The 18,547-nt window shown below is 41.1% G+C and overlaps 1 pseudogene; it reads right to left on the bottom strand.

Annotated features, from left to right (window-relative positions):
- Positions 1–9,923: 9,923 nt before the first annotated feature.
- On the bottom strand, positions 9,924–18,547 carry LOC119280098 (annotated as a pseudogene).

Genomic DNA, 18,547 nt, shown 5'->3' with positions numbered 1-18,547 from the left:
AAGATGACATAGAGATTTGTAAACACACACGGATCTGAAAGGTTCAGACGCGTTGACTAATAAATTCTCTCACAAGCGAGATATGATCAAACCCCATGGGTGTTGGATTCATTACAATCACATACTGATGTGAACTAGATTATTGACTCTAGTGCAAGTGGGAGACTGTTGGAAATATGCCCTAGAGGCAATAATAAAATGGTTATTATTATATTTCCTTGTTCATGATAATTTTCTATTGTTCATGCTATAATTGTATTAACTGGAAACCATAATACATGTGTGAATACATAGACCACAACATGTCCCTAGTGAGCCTCTAGTTGACTAGCTCGTTGATCAATAGATGGTTATGGTTTCCTGACCATGGACATTGGATGTCATTGATAACGAGATCACATCATTAGGAGAATGATGTGATGGACAAGACCCAATCCTAAGCATAGCACAAGATTGTGTAGTTCGTTTGCTAAGAGCTTTTCTAATGTCAAGTATCATTTCCTTATACCGGATACCGTAGGAATGCTTTGGGTGTACCAAACGTCACAACATAACTGGGTGGCTATAAAGGTGCACTACAGGTATCTCCGAAAGTGTTTGTTAGGTTGGCACAAACGGAGAGTGGGATTTATCACTCCTTATGACGGAGAGGTATCTCTGGGCCCACTCGGTAATGCATCATCATAATGAGCTCAATGTGACTAAGGAGTTAGTCACGGGATCATGCATTACAGAACGAGTAAAGAGACTTGCCGGAAACAAGATTGAACAAGGTATGGGGATACCGACGATCGAATCTCGGGCAAGTAACATACTGATAGACAAAGGGAATTGCGTACGGGATTGATTGAATCCCCGACATAGTGGTTCATCCAATGAGATCATCGTGGAACATGTGGGAGCCAATATGGGTATCCAGATCCCGCTATTGATTATTGACCGGAGAAGTATCTTGGTCATGTCTGCATGGTTTCCGAACCCGTAGGGTCTACACACTTAAGGTTCGGTGACGCTAGAGTTGTTATGGGAAATTGTGCAATCCAATGAGTGCTGAGGCACACAGTGAATATCGTTATGCTCTTACTTCACACATGATTTGAGTAGATTCTTAGTATATTTACTTGATGAAACACAAGTCTGACTTATTGAAAGGTTCAAGTAATTTCAGAGTGAAGTTGAAGATCGTCGTGACAAGAGGATAAAATGTCTATGATATGATCATAGAGAAGAATATCTGAATTACGTGTTTGGTACACAATTAAGACATTATGGAAATTGTTTCACAACTGATACCACCCGGAACACCATAGTGTGATGGTGTGTCCGAACATAATAGCTGCACCCTACTGGATGTGGTGCATACCATGATGTCTCTTATCAAATTACCACTATCGTTTATGGGTTAGGCATTAGAGACAACCGTATTCACTTTAAATAGGGCACCACATAATTCCGTTGAGATGACAGCGTTTGAACTATGGTTTAGAGAAACCTAAGCTGCCGTTTCTTAAAAGTTTGGGGCTGTGACGCTTATGTGAAAATGTTTTAGCCTGATAAGCTCGAACCCAAAGCGGATAAATGCATCTTCATATGACACCCAAAATAGTTGTGTATACCTCCTAATTTAGATCTGGAAGCAAAAGTGACTGTTTCTAGAAATGGGTCCTTTCTCAAGGAATAGTTTCTCTCGAAAGAATTGAGTGGGAGGATGGTGGAGACTTGATGAGGTTACTGAACCATCACTTCAACCAGTGTGTAGCAGGGCGTAGGAAGTCGTTCCTATAGCGCCTATACCAATTGAAGTGGAAGCTGATGATAGTGATCACGAAACTTCGGATCAAGTCACTACCAATCCTTGTAGGTCGACAAGGATGCATACTACTTCAGAGTGAACTGGTAATCCAATCTTGGAGGTCATGTTGCTAGACAACAATGAACCTACGAGCTATGGAGAAGCGATGGTGGGCCCTAATTCCGACAAATGGCTCGAGGCCATAAAATCCGAGAGAGGATCCATGTCTAAAAACCAAAGTGTAGACTTTGGAAGAACTACTTGATGGTCGTAAGGCTGTTGGGTACAGATGGATTTTAAAAGGAAGACGGACAATGATGGTAAGTGTCACCATTAAGAAAGCTCGACTTGTCGCTAAGATGTTTTTCGACAAGTTCAAGGAGTTGACTACGATGAGACTTTCTCACTCGTAGCGATCCTAAGAGTCTGTTGGAATTATATCAGCAGTTACTGCATTATTTATGAAATCTTGCAGATAGGATGTCAAAACATTGTTTCCTCGACGATTTTCTTGAGGAAAGGTTGTATGTGATGCAACCAGAAGGTTTTGTCAATCCTAAAAGATGCTAACAAGTATGCAAAGCTCCAGCGATCCTTCTAAGGACTGGAGTAAGCATCTCGGAGTTGGAATATACGCTTTGATGAGATGATCAAAGATTTTGGGTATATACAAAGTTTATGAGAAACTTGTATTTCCAAAGAAGTGAGTGGGAGCACTACAAACTTTCTGATGAGTATATGTTGTTGACATATTGTTGATCGGAAATGATGTAGAATTTCTGGAAAGCATATAGGGTTGTTCAAAAGGTATTTTTCAATGAAAAACCTGGATTAAGCTACTTGAACATTGAGCATCAAGATCTATAAGGATAGATCAAAAACGCTTGATAGTACTTTCAAATGAATACATACTGTGACAAGATTTTGAAGGAGTTCAAAATAGATCGGCAAAGAAGGAGTTCTTGGTTGTGTTATAAGGTGTGAGTATTGAGTAAGACTCAAGACCTGACCACGACAGAAGAGAGAGAAAGGACGAAGGTCGTCCCCTATGCTTTATATGTAGGCTCTACAGTATGTTATGTTGTGTACTGCACCTGAAGTGTGCCTTGCCATGAGTCAGTCAAGGGGTACAAGAGTGATCCAGGAATGGATCACAGGACATCGGTCAAATTTATCCTTAGTAACTAGTGGACTAATGAATTTTCTCGATTATGGAGGTGGTAAAAGAGTTCGTCGTAAAGGTTTATGTCGATGCAAACTTTGATACTAATCTGGATGACTATGAGTAGTACACTAGATTCATATATTAGAACAGTTATTTGGAATAGCTTGAAATAGCACGTGGTAGCTGCATCTACAAGATGACATAGAGATTTGTAAACACACACAGATCTGAAAGGTTCAGAGCGTTGACTAATAACTTCTCTCACAAGCCAGATATGATTAAACCCCATGGGCGTTGGATTCATTACAATCACATAGTGATATGAACTAGATTATTTACTCTAGTGCAAGTGGGAGACTGTTGGAAATATGCCCTAGATGCAATAATAAAATGGTTATTATTATATTTCCTTGTTCATGATAATTGTGTATTGTTCATGCTATAATTGTATTAACGGGAAACCGTAATACATGTGTGAATACATAGACCACAACATGTCCCTAGTGAGCCTCTAGTTGACTAGCTCGTTGATCAATAGATGGTTATGGTTCCCTGACCATGGACATTGGATGTCATTGATAACGGGATCAGATCATTAGGAGAATGATGTGATGGACAAGACCCAATCCTAAGCATAGCACAAGATCGTGTAGTTCGTTTGCTAAGAGCTTTTCTAATGTCAAGTATCATTTCCTTATACCAGATACCGTAGGAATGCTTTGGGTGTACCAAACGTCACAACGTAACTGGGTGGCTATAAAGGTGCAGTACAGGTATCTTCGAAAGTGTTTGTTAGGTTGGCACAAACCGAGAGTGGGATTTGTCACTCCGTATGACGGAGAGGTATCTCTGGGCCCACTCGGTAATGCATCATCATAATGAGCTCAATGTGACTAAGGAGTTAGTCACAGAATCATGCATTACGGAACGAGTAAAGAGACTTGCCGGAAACAAGATTGAACAAGGTATGGGGATACCGACGATCGAATCTCGGGCAAGTAACATACTGATAGACAAAGGGATTTGCGTACGGGATTGATTGAATCCCCGACATAGTGGTTCATTCGATGAGATCATCGTGGAACATGTGGGAGCCAATATGGGTATCCAGATCCCGCTATTGATTATTGACCGAAGAAGTATCTTGGTCATGTCTGCATGGTTTCCGAACCCGTAGGGTCTACACACTTAAGGTTCGGTGATGCTAGAGTTGTTATGGGAAATAGTATGTGGTTACCGAAGGTTGTTCGGAGTCCCGGATGAGATCTTGGACGTGATGAGGAACTCCGAAATGGTCCGGAGGTGAAGATCGATATATTGGACGAAGGGTATTGGAGTCCGGAATATTTCCGGGGTACCGAGTGATGACGAGCGTGTCCGAAAGGGGTTTCGGAGGCCCCGACAAGCGTTGGGGGGCCTTATGGGTCAAGGGGAGGGGGCACATCAGCCCACTAAGGGGCATTGCACCCCTCCCACCCCATCTCACATAACCTGGAGAGGTGGGGGCGCCACCCCTAGGGCAGCCGCCCCTCCCGGCTTGGGGGGCAAGTTTACTAGGGGTGGGGGCGCCCAAACCCATCCAGGGTTTTCTCCTGGCCGCCGCCCCCCTCTAGATGGGATCTAGAGGGGCCGGCCCCCTCTCCCCTTCACCCTATAAATAGAGGGAGGGTGGGAGGTCTGCAGCACCCCTTCCCTGGCGCAGCTCCTGCCTCCTCCAACACTTCCTCCTCCTCCGTAGAGCTTGGCGAAGCCCTGCAGAAAATCCACAAACTCCACCACCATGCCATCATGCTGCCGGAGCTCTCCCTCAACTTCTCCTCTCCCCTTGCTGGATCAAGAAGGAGGAGACGTCCCCGGTCTGTACGTGTGTTGAACGCGGAGGCGCCGTCCATTCGGTGCTAGATCGGATCTTCCGCGATTTGAATCGCCGCGAGTACGACTCCATCAACTGCGTTCTTGTAACGCTTCCGCTTAGTGATCTTTAAGGGTATGATGATGCACTCCCTCTCTCTCTCCCTCCCTCCCTCTCTCTCTCTCTCTCTGCTAGTATCTCCTAGATTGATCTTGGTGACACGTCGGAAAATTTTGAATTATTACTACATTCCCCAACAATAATTTGGCTCCTTATATTTTGGAGATTGTTGACAGAAACAGTGACGAACTAATGTGTTGGCAAGTGCAGATAGAGATTATAGGTCACTAGAGTCGATAGGAGATTCGAACAAACTCATGTGCTGAAGTAAATATTATCATCGAAGATTATGCGTGACGAAGTTGACCCCCAAATATTGCTGACACGAAGCAATAATTTCCTACTCACTTTGAGAAAGCAAGGGATGACCGGATAGTCACTCTGGCGCTTCAACGGTAGTATTGTCTCCATCTTTCGCCCATCCAGGGGTTAGGGGTAAGGGTTATCTTTACTTGAGGGCACCGAATGCATACAACTTACGTCATATATATACTTCGGTACCTGGTCCAAGTGTTTTGACTACAGTCGAGAAGAATGAAGATGGAGAAAGGACGTAGTATTTTCTTTCATAGTTCTTTTTTCTCTTTCTTGAGTCATAGGACCACCATACGATTAAGAGGGGTATAGTGTTCAAATTTTTTGTTTCTCTAATGCTAACCTATGAGATGTTGAGAGAAATCTATTTGTGTTCTGAGTAAGTACTCGTCAGCCAGAGAAGAGACGTCGTTCTTCTGGGCTATGAGAGATTCACTTCAGACCGAGGAGTTAGCTTACTTGTTCCTCAAGTAAAGTTGTTGGGTGCGTCTGAAATACGACCGTTGGAAACGTGCCGCTTGGTCATTGGCTAGTTGTCATGTCCAAAATTGTATTTTCCCCCTCAGGAAGGCCACAACTATAAATAGCCACCCACTCCAACATGAATCACTAGCTGCTCCGTGTAATTTGACAGTTTGTTAGAGCACCCCTCTCCAAGAGATTTGAGCTTAAAATCCACCAAGAGAAAACCCAGAGCCAAAAAACTAGATAGTGGTTTAGCATCATAGATATCTAAGTTTAATAAGCTCCACCTGTTACTCTTGAGAGCTGCCAACTCTTTAGATGGCTAGGTGTCAAGTTCTTTAGTGATCAAGAGTAATTGTGGTTCATGAAGACAAAGTCTATGAAGGTTCGGAGATCGCCTCAAGAATCTACCATGAGTGATCGACACAACTTCACAAACTTGTTATTGAGGAGAATAGGACGAAGAGAGTTTATCTTCTTTGTTCAATCACAAGTCCCTCTAACCGGATGTGTCTCTTTTGTAGAAGAGTGAACTGGTCTACCAAATTTTCTGTCGCCATCGACCATCACTGGTTTCATATTAACCCTACTTTATCTTCATTTGTTTATCCTCGATTAACTTTTGATCATGTGGATTACGTTCAATAGTCGCTCTTGCATTGCTTTGGTAGTTTCCTATAGTAGTCGTGTATCAACTTAGTCCTTTACCACTGATGTGTACTATGAGATTTGAAGTTTCCCGGACGAAATTTTAAATCTCCCATTCATCCCCCCCACTCCCTCGGGTCGACATACTTCCTCTATGCCTGCCACTAGATGTGATGGTAATTTTCAATATTCCAATATGGCAAGGTGGGGGGGTGGGCTTTTGAGAAGTCGGGTGTCTACACTATAAAGTCATTATACCTGGCTCTAATGACTCAAAAGGAGTGAATGCTATGGAGGAAGGGACAACTACAGGTACCTCGACGATAGATGAACAGTTATGTAATGTCGGGTGGAAACTAAAGGTGGTGCCAAAAATCAGAGTGTTTCTAGTGGAGAGTGACTAAAGAAATTCTACCAAATGAATGCTCATTGCATAGATGACATATTCACGATAGATGTCAATGCAAGCTTTGTTTGGCAATGGACGAGCATCTGATGCATATATGCACCGATTCACTGTTCACACGCCAAACGCTTTTGGGATGAAGCTCAGAAGTGGTTTGCCTACCACGACTTCACCCGCTTACTGCGCCCCAATGTTCTCCGATGGTGATAGAGCAGAGATAGTGTTGAACATGTGGTCTATTTGGCATTCCCGAAATAGATGGACCCATGAGGGCGAACATGTTGATCCGACAAATTCATTACGAACTATCCAAGAAAATTTGGCAATCCTAGAGCTACCACAGGAACATGCACTCACTAGTAGAGAAATGGGTAGCCACAACTTTAGTTGGTGGCACACCATTTCCAACCAACGCTACCACAATATTGGTTTTTCAAATACTGGTGGCATTTTGCATATTTGGCATGTCACCACAAACTGACCCATTTAGTTAGTGTTGGTGTTGCCTTTTTTCTAACATACCACAAATTGGCCCATTTGTATTGACCAGGCACAATCTAATGCTTGTGTTGTATTTCTATCAACATCGTAGGTAATTAATTTAGTGCTGCCATGGTAATTCCTAGTACACCATAAATAATTTTGAGTCTTTTATAATCTAGAGTATTTTTATTGTTTTCTGAGTGTTTTTTTACTTTAAGTTTGTTTATTGTTTTTAAGTATTTATATAATTTTGACTCTTTTTAATGTTTTTGAGTCTTTTATTTTTTTTGAAACTGTTATAATTTTGAGTCTTTCCATTATTTTGAGTTTATTTAGTGTTTTTTGAGTTATTTATTTTTCCTCTTTTTTATTTTTTAAGTATTTTATTATTCTGAATCTTTTATACTTTGTAGTCTTTTCTTGTTTTTGAGTCTTTCTATAATTTTGAGTCATTTACTATTTTGAGTCTATTTATTGTTTTAACTCTTTCTATTATTTTGAATCTTCTATAATTTTGAGTTTGTTATTTTTTTAGTATTCTATTTTTTTAAATCTTTTATATTTTTTAGACTTTTATTTTTTAGAATATTTTAATTTTGAGTTTTTTTATTTTTTTAAACCTTTTTATCAAAAAGGATGCATTCCAAAGCTTGCCACCACATTGTGTGATTTCTACTCACTTCATTCACTACTATTCATTGAAAAATATTTGGAGACCGTGAAAGTTCTAAACAGAGGAGCTAACTGCAGTCCCCTCCACATTTTCTCATCCGGGCTTGGGACCGGCAAAGGCAGTGTTAAACTACAAAACTACTAAACACAAAAAAATTAGCAAACACTACAACCAGTCATTCAGCTAAGCAACAAGCCACACAATCAACCAAAGGCAGTATTGGCATGACACATGATTGGCAATAAATATTCAGCAACGTTTTCACAAGATCATAACACAGACATAGTTCAAAATCACATGGAAACATCGCGAAATCATGCTTGCCTCACTAGCAGAATCACAGTTCAAATCATGTGTGTCCACAAGAGCAGAGACACCGCTCACAAGTCACAAGAGCACAACCAGAGGTTCAAATTACACAGAAACAAAGGGCATCACGCGTAATGGGGATTAAAAATTGAACACACATAAGAAGTACTAAGACCCAACAAGGAGCCGCGACATTGAAGACAAAGTAGTTGACGGCGTCTAATCCATACGGAACACACAACATGGACAGCCTGCTGAAATGAAAATATATGTGAATCACAAAAATTGAACACACACAACATGGACAACCTACTGCATCTAGGAAGTGAAGAAGCTCCATTCCCGAATATAAGTAAAACTAGATAATTGCTGTGAACTACCTGATTGTTCAAAAGCCCTGTTAAAGTAACTAGATAATTGCTGTTGTGGGTCTACTGCAGTCACCTGTCCGGTACAATGTAATCACATCACTCATCTCAAATAAAATATACCACTGGCTTCAATGATCAAAATGACACAGAAATAGATATACGTTGGTACTGGGGTAGAGAACTTCCGCAAGAGTTCCAACACACAAAAACCAGTTGTAAAATCACCATTGGAATGAATAAAATGTACTGCTGCAAACAAAGACATTTATCTCTGAACTATATATGCTAACAATATCTTACAACAGACAATCAATACAGAAACACAGCAAATGCTAGCTAACATCCAAAAGAGGAAAATAGAGGGGGAAACGGGCCACATCTTTAAAAAGGTGCACAACAAAACCATTAGCATGCACAAAAACTAAACACTACATCAGCTAGATTTCAAGTCTTGCATGCACAAAACTACTCCCTCCGTCCAAAAATACTTGTCATCAAAATGGACAAAAAGAGATGTAATACGTCTACATACATCCCCTTTTATCCATTTTGATGACAAGTATTTCCGGACGGAGGGAGTTATTAACAAGCTAACCATCTAGGTAAACTAGAATGCCATCAGCCACAAAATTCAGAAGTGAATACATATAAAATACAAAGGAGGTAAATGCAGCTCCCTCCCTATTTTCACATCCGGGCTTGGGACCGGCAAAGGCAGTGTTAAACCACACCAATCATCATTCAAGCATACAGGCCACACCATCAAACAAATGCAACAATCACACACACACAGAGTCAAGCACACACAGAGTCACACAAACAGAGAGTCAAGCACACACACAGTCAAATCACACACAGTCACACACCACACATAGTCAAACATAGTCAAACCACACACACACACACACAGACACACAGTCAAGCCACACATAGTCACACACATAGAATGGAGCACTTGCACACAAGAAACATACATAGATAGGGGCACAAATAGAAAGCTAATACATGCAAGACCGAAGTAAATCGAAAAGCTATAAAGAATTTCCAGAACTTGAATGAGTAAACTGATTTCTCACAAGGGGCGAGGGTGATCCAGATCTTCGTTCCTGAAAATAGGAAGCTAGTTAGAGGCTGATTAAGTGTCTTCATCAATACCCACAAGTTTGTAGGCACAGAGACACATGCTTATTTATTTATAATTTGGTTTGTAATTCAAATATTATGAGTGTATGCATACGGACATAAAAGAAATGTTAATGTATTCTTGTTCTACTTACTAGAGAAAGCAAGGCATGTAACATGAGCAACATTCTTATAGAAATTCTGGCTAAGGTAAGCCATGTGACTTGATCACACCGGATGCTTTGCCGTGGTCAAGAGCAACCTTCAACACTGATTTATTTCTAGTGCTAGTAGATTCAGCCTGCAGGGCAGAGAAACAATGTCAGTACAAATCACCAGGCAAACCAAACTTCTTACTTGTTGGGTCCAAATCAAGTAATTCTAGCTACCAAATAATTCAAGGTGGATGCAAGATGAAACCTCCAAACATCAACCTCACTAGTGCACACCAGCTTATAAGCTCAAGTATTGCGTTTATATTATACAGAATAAACACACAAGCCACCAGTCAAGTTCGAAATAATGTACTGATTAACCAAGCTTATGATGACTTGCCAACAGTTTGAAAGTGAACTGCAGTCTAGTGTTTATTCCATTTGTAAGTACAACATGATGCAAGCAAAAACCCTAAATGCAGAATTAATTCACTGGCCTGGTGTCTGTAAAGCATCCACTTTTCACATATTGGGAATATGCACTAACACCGACTGCCATTATCCCCTTTATGTTCAGAACAAAGACGTTGATATTTATAGGTAGTTCCTATTTTTCATATTATACATACTGGTTCATGTATTCTAAAATTGAAAAGAACCACCAAAGAATGGTTGATGTAGCCAACAGATGGAAGGCAGGTTAACTCACCGGGTGACGTGGATCAGCAAGCATGGGAAAGAGGCCTCTAACTATGAGTGATTGTCTTGCCTACAGGAAGATAATGCAACAAATATGTGTTATAACAGCGGCACACTGCCAAACACCAGAGACAAGTCTTGGTCCAACATAAGCAGTATTGTTTCTTATCAGGCAAGATTCTATAGTGAGTCTAGTTGAACACCACACTAAAAAGGTTACAAGGAAACAGGTTGTTCACATACTTCAAATGCGCTTGTGAAGCTCCACTTCAATTGATTTGTTTTCAGACGAGGAATGGCATGGTGGGCCTGTACTTGGCAATTAGCCTACAGATACTCGATACAGCATAATATATGAATCAATTTCTATTAAACTACAAGATGAGGTGAAGCGCCTATAAGAAGAAATACTCTTTTTCTCCCATCCAGATGAGGTGAAGCAAATGATGACCGAAGCCTTAACTTTAATAGCAGCCCGCACCTGGCAAATAGGTAGTGAACTATTTCATCAGACTTATAAACCCAAGTGTCACAGCCTGATATTCAATCAATGGAAAGACAGAAATTGTTCCCCTGTAAACACTAACAAAAGGTTGGAAAATGAAAAGAAACAAAATACGCACTGCAGAGGAAGCAATAGACTCCAAGTGGGTCATGGGTATTCCATGGTTCTCTTGAAGTACAAATCCTGGTTGAAGACCTTCCCAGCCTGTGAAAAAATTCATGAAAATGTATCACAAATATGAAGAAAGGCAGGAAGGAGTGAATTTCTATTAGATTCCATTAGAGCGCCAAAGATATACTTGTTGAGAACACATCTAGGGGCTGTTCGGAAGAAAGTATTTATTTGTAACATTTTAGTATTGAAGTCTGATTTGAGCTACAAAAGGGAACCTATCAACAAATGCCGTCACAACAGGCCCTTGTTTATCAAGAGAACATAGACCTCCAAAAGAAAGTTCACCTCAGCACAAATTCTGCCTACTGTTGAAATAGTCTCAACTGGATACAACCCACGGAGAGTCTCAGCACCAAGGAGAATGGCATCGCTACCTGAACAAAACAATTGTGATTTCATGTTACAACTTGTGTAATTATAGTTTGTTTGGGTGCAGTAATGAGCAGCTGTACAGGATCACCAAAGTATAATATATCTGCAAGAGGCAAAAACTAACCGTCCAGCACCGCGTTTGCCACATCAGTTGCCTCCAGATGAGTAGGCCTTAGGTTGTCCGTCGTTCTGTCCACAACACGAGTAACAACGGTTTCTGAAATTACAACACCTAAAGAACAAACAAAATAGCTCAATAGAGAAAAATACATGTTAATTACCTCCAGATTCTCAATTTTGGCAAAAATCAGAGTTTGGCTAAGATCACCTAACTTTGAGAGGAACTCCTGTGCCTATTGCAGGAAAAATACTATCAACGTTTCCAAAGTATGAAATGCAAACAAACATGTGATACTATTCAACAAAATATCAATACAAAAAAATTCAATCTGTTGGGAAAGATGGCACTGTGAAGTAGTACACTCTAAATATCAACATAATGAGTTACTTACTTGCCGCACATCTTCTGCATGCCTTGTATAAGAAACAGAGAGGAAGTCAATCTTTTTTTCCCCATTTTTTTTCATAACCTGAAAGTGGTGCACGCTCAGAAAGTCATTACTGCACCCAAACAATCTATAATTACGCAAGCTGCTCCCAGTTGGTGTAATTATAGTTTGTTTGGGTTACAGCAAGGAGCTCCAGTTCCACGAAAATAATAATTTAACATGTAAATCAAGTCGCCAAGTTAATACAAGGAGCAAGAGAGATTTTTGGGAGGAGTTCCTTACATCTTTGTCCTCATTAGACGGCTTGGGCATGTCGATATGGATCTGGGAGCAGTGCAATGTGAAGGCATAATAATCACAAAAAAGTTCAGAAAATAGAATAGCGCTAGGTCTGTTACCTATGATCAGCAACTACCAATACCAAAGTTGGATACCAATCAACAAACAACAATCAATCAATTGTAATAACCATGAACAAACATCAACCAATCATGCCATATAAACATGTAATATCTCAAGGCAACAAACAACAAACAATCGGCCTACATGGTTTGTACCTTCTCAAGGCAATCAATCATCAAACAACAAACAATCCATCTTAAGGCAATCAATCAAACAACAAACAACAATCCATCTCAAGGCAATCAATCAAACAACAAGCAACAATCCATCTCAAGGCAATCAATCAAACAACAAGCAACAGTCCATCTCAAGGCAATCAATCAAACAACAAACAACAATCCATCTCAAGGCAATCAATCAATCAAACAGCAAACAACAATCAATCAATCGTGCCATATGGGAAGATAAGCAAAGCATGATAACAATAAACAATTGAAAAGAACAGCATCAGAACAACCGTAACAGACAAGAACGAGATTCTCTGCATCTAGAATGGGAGCACACACGCCTTCCAGTAGAACAAGAATCGGTAGAGGGCAACCAGAGTATCAAGATCATGCGTTTGAGATCTGAAAATAACGGACGAACAACACAACTGATGGAACAGAGGAACCGACTTGACAACGCTCTAATTTCGAAACCAGAACCGATCGTTCCTGCAACCGTCTCCCCGACGCGAACACGAAACGCAGGATCGTCAGATAACAGAAGCGTACGCACAAGTAAATGCAGGAACCTCGCTCCACCGTGAACACGAAACGCAGGAACAGAAGTTTCTCAAACAGACTTTAGCTTGCAAACCAAACCGACCGACCGCTCGCTCGCTCGCCCGCTTCCTCCCAGAGTCGCTCGCCCGCAAACCAGACCGACCGACCGCTCGCTCGCTCGCCCGCTTCCTCCCAGAGTCGCAGGGATGGAGACCCCCGACGAAACGGCCCCAAGAACACGCGAGAGCATCAGGGCAACAACGAGGACAAGCAAAATCATATCACAAGCGACTCTAAAGTTACGAGGAGGACGAGTAAATCAAACCAGACGCGATTTTCTATCTACACGGACGAATCAAGGACGAGCAAAATTAGTTGAATCAGACGCGCTTCAAGACAGACGAATTGAGAACGAGCAAAATGACAAATCAGACGCGATTCTTCTAATCTAAACGATGAATCCAGCAGGGACGAGCAACATAAAGTCAGAGGAGAGAGGAGAGGGAATCGAGGATGAATGCCTCACCAGACGTGAGAGGAGGAGAGGCACGAACCGAGGACGAATTGCCTCACCAGACGCGAGAGGAGAAGAGATAAGCCATGCATACCTAAAACAATATATGTTTCAAGTTGGCAACAACGGTTGTCTCTCATCAGTTCCAAGCCGATGGCTAGCCTGAAATGACATGAGCAACTTAAAATGTGAGTGTGATGCCAATGATGTTTCTATTATTCTTGAAGCAAGAAAAGTAGCTTACATCATCGGCAGCACCAGCAGTCATATTTACAAATGAAGATTCAGATGACCTGTTATGTAATAAGCATCATATGAGTCAAAGATACTCAGAAATCAGTTTATGGTCATAACAGCACAAGTAATTATTCATGTGTGTGTATCGAAGTTATCAAGGAATCAAGGATTCAGTATAAAACAAGTCAGAAAAACTGATCAAAATTCAAACTCTGACCATTTGAAAGCATAGAAACTTACGGATGATTTATCGTCCTGCAACTCCAATAATTCACCCGGTTTGTCGTCTTTGACTTTAGCTATAGGTGAGAAGAACTAAGAACAAATAGAAGTGCACAAATGGAAGTAATCAGTGTGTTTTGAAATTAGCAAACATCACACCGTTTGTCTTGCATGGAGGGGGGAAATGCATTTCAGCAAACCATAAAAATAAAATAAAATCAAAGGAATACCTCTCTTGACATTGCTTGCCTATAAATCCAGCCATGGCGTACTACTGTGTCCAGGAGCGTGCCATGGACTCATACTTGGCCCAATCAGTCTTGTACATGTGAGCAATCTCAGGCACTAGAGGATCACTGGGGTTGGGGTCCGTCAGCAACGAACAGATTGACAGGAGGACCTGTTAACAGATACGGGTAAATGTTAGAGAAATATAAATGAAGAATTTTTGTGAGATTAAGTTGCTGAAGGAACCAAGCTTATATCAGCAACAAGCTTTAAGCAAAAATGGAACAACTAAGCTAGGAATGCAGATCATTACCTTTGATATGGTCAAAGCCGTGCTCCATGTCATTTCAGGCTAGCCATCTCAAGGCAAATGCTGTCGTTGCTGTTGATGAAAGAGACCTGAAATATGTTCATGTCTGAATGTCAGAAAAAATAGATAAGATAGCAAGCAGCAGCAAACTAATTGTTTGAGGACCCCCAAGACATTTGTGTAACAGCAATTCCAATATCATAGAATTAATATGAACTCTTTTTTCCAAAGGTTACCTCGGTATACCGGAGATTACCTTTGGGGGCTTGAAGGGATAATCCAGTGGGAAATGGATGTTCACCAAAAATAGACCACCAGTAAACGGGCTGTCTGAGGGTCCCATGATAGTGGCCTGCCAGTGGAACATGATAGTGGCCTGCAAGTGGAACATGCCCGAATAAAAGGAAAGTAATACAGTATTACACAACAGTCAGACAAGCATATGTATGAAGCCAGTCAAGTATGAGCAAGAAAAAAGTCATATTTGCTACGAGATCAAACATTAGCCAGCTTTAGTTATGTGTGAACAAGTTCAGAATTAGGCATGAAATTATATTATCAGGGTTATCCATCATATACACGTCCAGTACAATAATTAGAATAATTCAAAGTTCATTGATCTTAATTTCAAGAGGTTAGTGGAACCAACTGCTGTATTAAAAAACATCAAGTCACCCAGGACATCCACTGAAGCCACTTATTTTCCACAAAAACACAGAACATGAGGTTTACACAACATTAACAATGCTAAAGTTGCTTCAGTAATTATATTTCTTCATGTATGCATTGATAGACCAAGGAAAACAGGTGACCATTACAACCTACTAAAACAGAGGCCACTTTTGACAAATCTCTCTATTGATCAGGCTAGTACTGTTCGTGTTTCTCAAACCAGATTTAAACAACACTACCAAAGATAAAGTTGCTTAAGTAATTATATTTATTCCAGTATGCATTAATAGACTAAGGAAGACAGGTGACCATTGGCACCTCACCTCCTAAAACACACTTCCTCCGTCCCAAAATAAGTGTCTTAACTTTGTACTAGCTTTAGTACAAAATTGTGCTAACCTTGAGACACTTATTTTCGGATGGAGGGAGTAGTTCACTCTCAGAATTTCTCCCTGTTGATTTGGTTGGTATTGTTTATGTTTCTTAAATAGTCTAGACCATGCCTAACAGATTAGATTGGTACTGTTTATGTTTCTTAAATAGTGCTAGTCATGCCTAACTGTCCATATAAAATGTGAAGTCCTTGGCAATTTTAATTTCTTTTGGCTACAGCAGTTAAGATAGCATATAGTGCTACAGGGTGGTGCATGTTCTGCCCATGTGGTACTTACTGTAAACGGTAATAAGGTTGGCATACTTCATAACCTAACAGAACAAAATCCAAGGGTTTTTTTAGTGACCTGCTCAGAAGATACATCACACACTTGACATGAGTCAATCATATTAGTAATCCATGTACAATTCATAAGCAGTATTCACCACCAATCAACCCAGCCAACCTAAAAGCACTGTGACAATACAACTAAATAATCGACAACCTAACCCCCATGACCAGTAACAACAGTTAACAACTAGACCATGCCAACGGCGAGCTCATCCAGACGCAATACAATTCAGGGCAAGATCTGGACGGAATCAAACAGGGCAGAGGGGAAATCACCTGCGCTGCATGAGGTGGGAGGGTCCTTCTGCAGGTCCTTGCAATGAGACCATTTTGTTGGTCCATACTTGCTTACAAGATCAATAATTTTGTCATCTTCCTGTAGAAAAAAATATCATAATCATAAATATAAATATAAATGTGCAAAAGGTTATTTTTCTCGAGCAAAGTCAGGAGTGCAGTGCCAAACCTCTTGAGGGCAAGGACCTTTGATGAGTTCAGGTTCTGCCATGGATGTAAATATTGTACCTCTGTCCTACCCAGAAAGAGCTCAGCTCGTAGGTAGATAGCGACACAATATGTGAGCCCACCACACTTGCATATACCAAACATCATCCAAGCAAGTATGGCATTACTATATATAACTAGCTAAAATGTGGGCTATGCATTCATAAGGTTACCATTACCAGCCATGAGATAAACATTGTGTAAAATATAGGAACGAGTAAAATTCGAGAGGGATTATCATCGAAACACATACCAGGTTGATGAGCGATCCACGGCTTCAGTTAAACCAGAAGCACACCATCAGAACAACGATAATGAATCAAATTAGGCATCATGAAAACATCCATGCAAATATCAGGTGCCAATATCTAAAACCAAAAGTTCCAGTAGCAAAATTTGGGTAAATAAACACTTTGGGACTACAGGCATCAGCATCACAAAATGTAAAGAATGTAAATATACCTGCACTATACAACCCATCAGTGTCCTTAGCAACACAATAAAGAGCAAATGAGATATGTCCAGATCAACATGTTTGTACCTTAAATACTTAGAAAAGCATTATTCCAAGGACTGGACAACAGTAATACCAAAAGGAGAATATGATATCGACATAAGACATAATCACAAAAAAGTTCAGAAAAAAGAATAGTGCTAGGTCTGTTACATATGATCAGGAACTGGCAATACCAAAGTTAGATACCAATCGACAAACAACCATCAATCAATCAATCAATTGTAATAACCATGAACAAACAGGAATCAATTGTGCCATATACACATCTACCATCTCAAGGCAACAAACAGCAACAAACAACAATCAACAATCCATCTCAAGGCAATCATTCAAACAACAATCCACAATCCATCTCAAGGCAATCAATCAAGCAACAAACAACAATCCATTTCAAGGCAATCAGTCAAGCAACAAACAGCAATCCATCTCAGGGCAATCAGTCAAGCAAAAAACAACAATCCATCTCAGGGCAATCAGTCAAACAACAAACAACAATCCATCTCAGGGCAATCAATCAAACAATTGTGCCATATGGGAACATAAGCAAAGCATGATAACAATAAGCAATTGAAAAGAACAACATCAGAACAACCGTAACAGACAAGAACAGGACTCTCTGCATCTAGGATGGGAGCACACACGCCTGTCGGTAGAACAAGAATCGACAGAGGGCAACCAGAGTATAACAAGGGCACATGCGTTTGAGATATGAAAATAACCTACGGACAACACGGGCAGGATCATCACAAGTTTCTCAAACAGAAACGCAAGAACCATCGCTCCATCGCTAACACGAAATGCAAGATCGTCAGATAACAGAAGCGCACGAACAAGTTAGCTTGCAAACAGGACGGTGAACCAGAGACGCAGGGACAAAGACCCCCAAGAACACACGATAGCATCAGGGTGACGGTGAGGACGAGCAAAATCACATCAGAAGCGCTTCTAAACGGGCGACGGCGAGGACGAGCCTAAACGGTCGAATCAAAGACGAGCATAACCAATCAAATCAGACGCGCTTCTTGAAAACAGAGGAATCGAGGACGAGCAAAACTGAATGAAACAAAATCAGACGCGATTCTTCTACTCTAAACGGAAGAATCGAGCGATGAGGAGCAACATGGAATCAGAGGCGAGGCATGAATCGAGGACGAATCGCCTCACCAGACGCGCGAGGAGGAGAGGCCCTACACATTGCCTCGGAAGGGCGGGTCGATCCGAGGAAGACGATCTTGAACAGAGCGGTGACGGCGGAGGAGTGCGACCGCGTGAACTGCCGCCCGGACCAGGCGGCGACTGGCAGGTGCACGTGGACGAGCACCACCGCCCGCCTGGCACCGCGCGGCAACGAGCGCGCGCAGCTGGCACACGACAT

The sequence above is a fragment of the Triticum dicoccoides genome, chromosome 3B (genome assembly GCF_002162155.2).
Source record: "Triticum dicoccoides isolate Atlit2015 ecotype Zavitan chromosome 3B, WEW_v2.0, whole genome shotgun sequence".
NCBI lineage: Eukaryota > Viridiplantae > Streptophyta > Magnoliopsida > Poales > Poaceae > Triticum > Triticum dicoccoides.
Note: the sequence above shows the minus strand (reverse complement) of the source record. Positions and strands in the feature narration are given on the sequence as shown.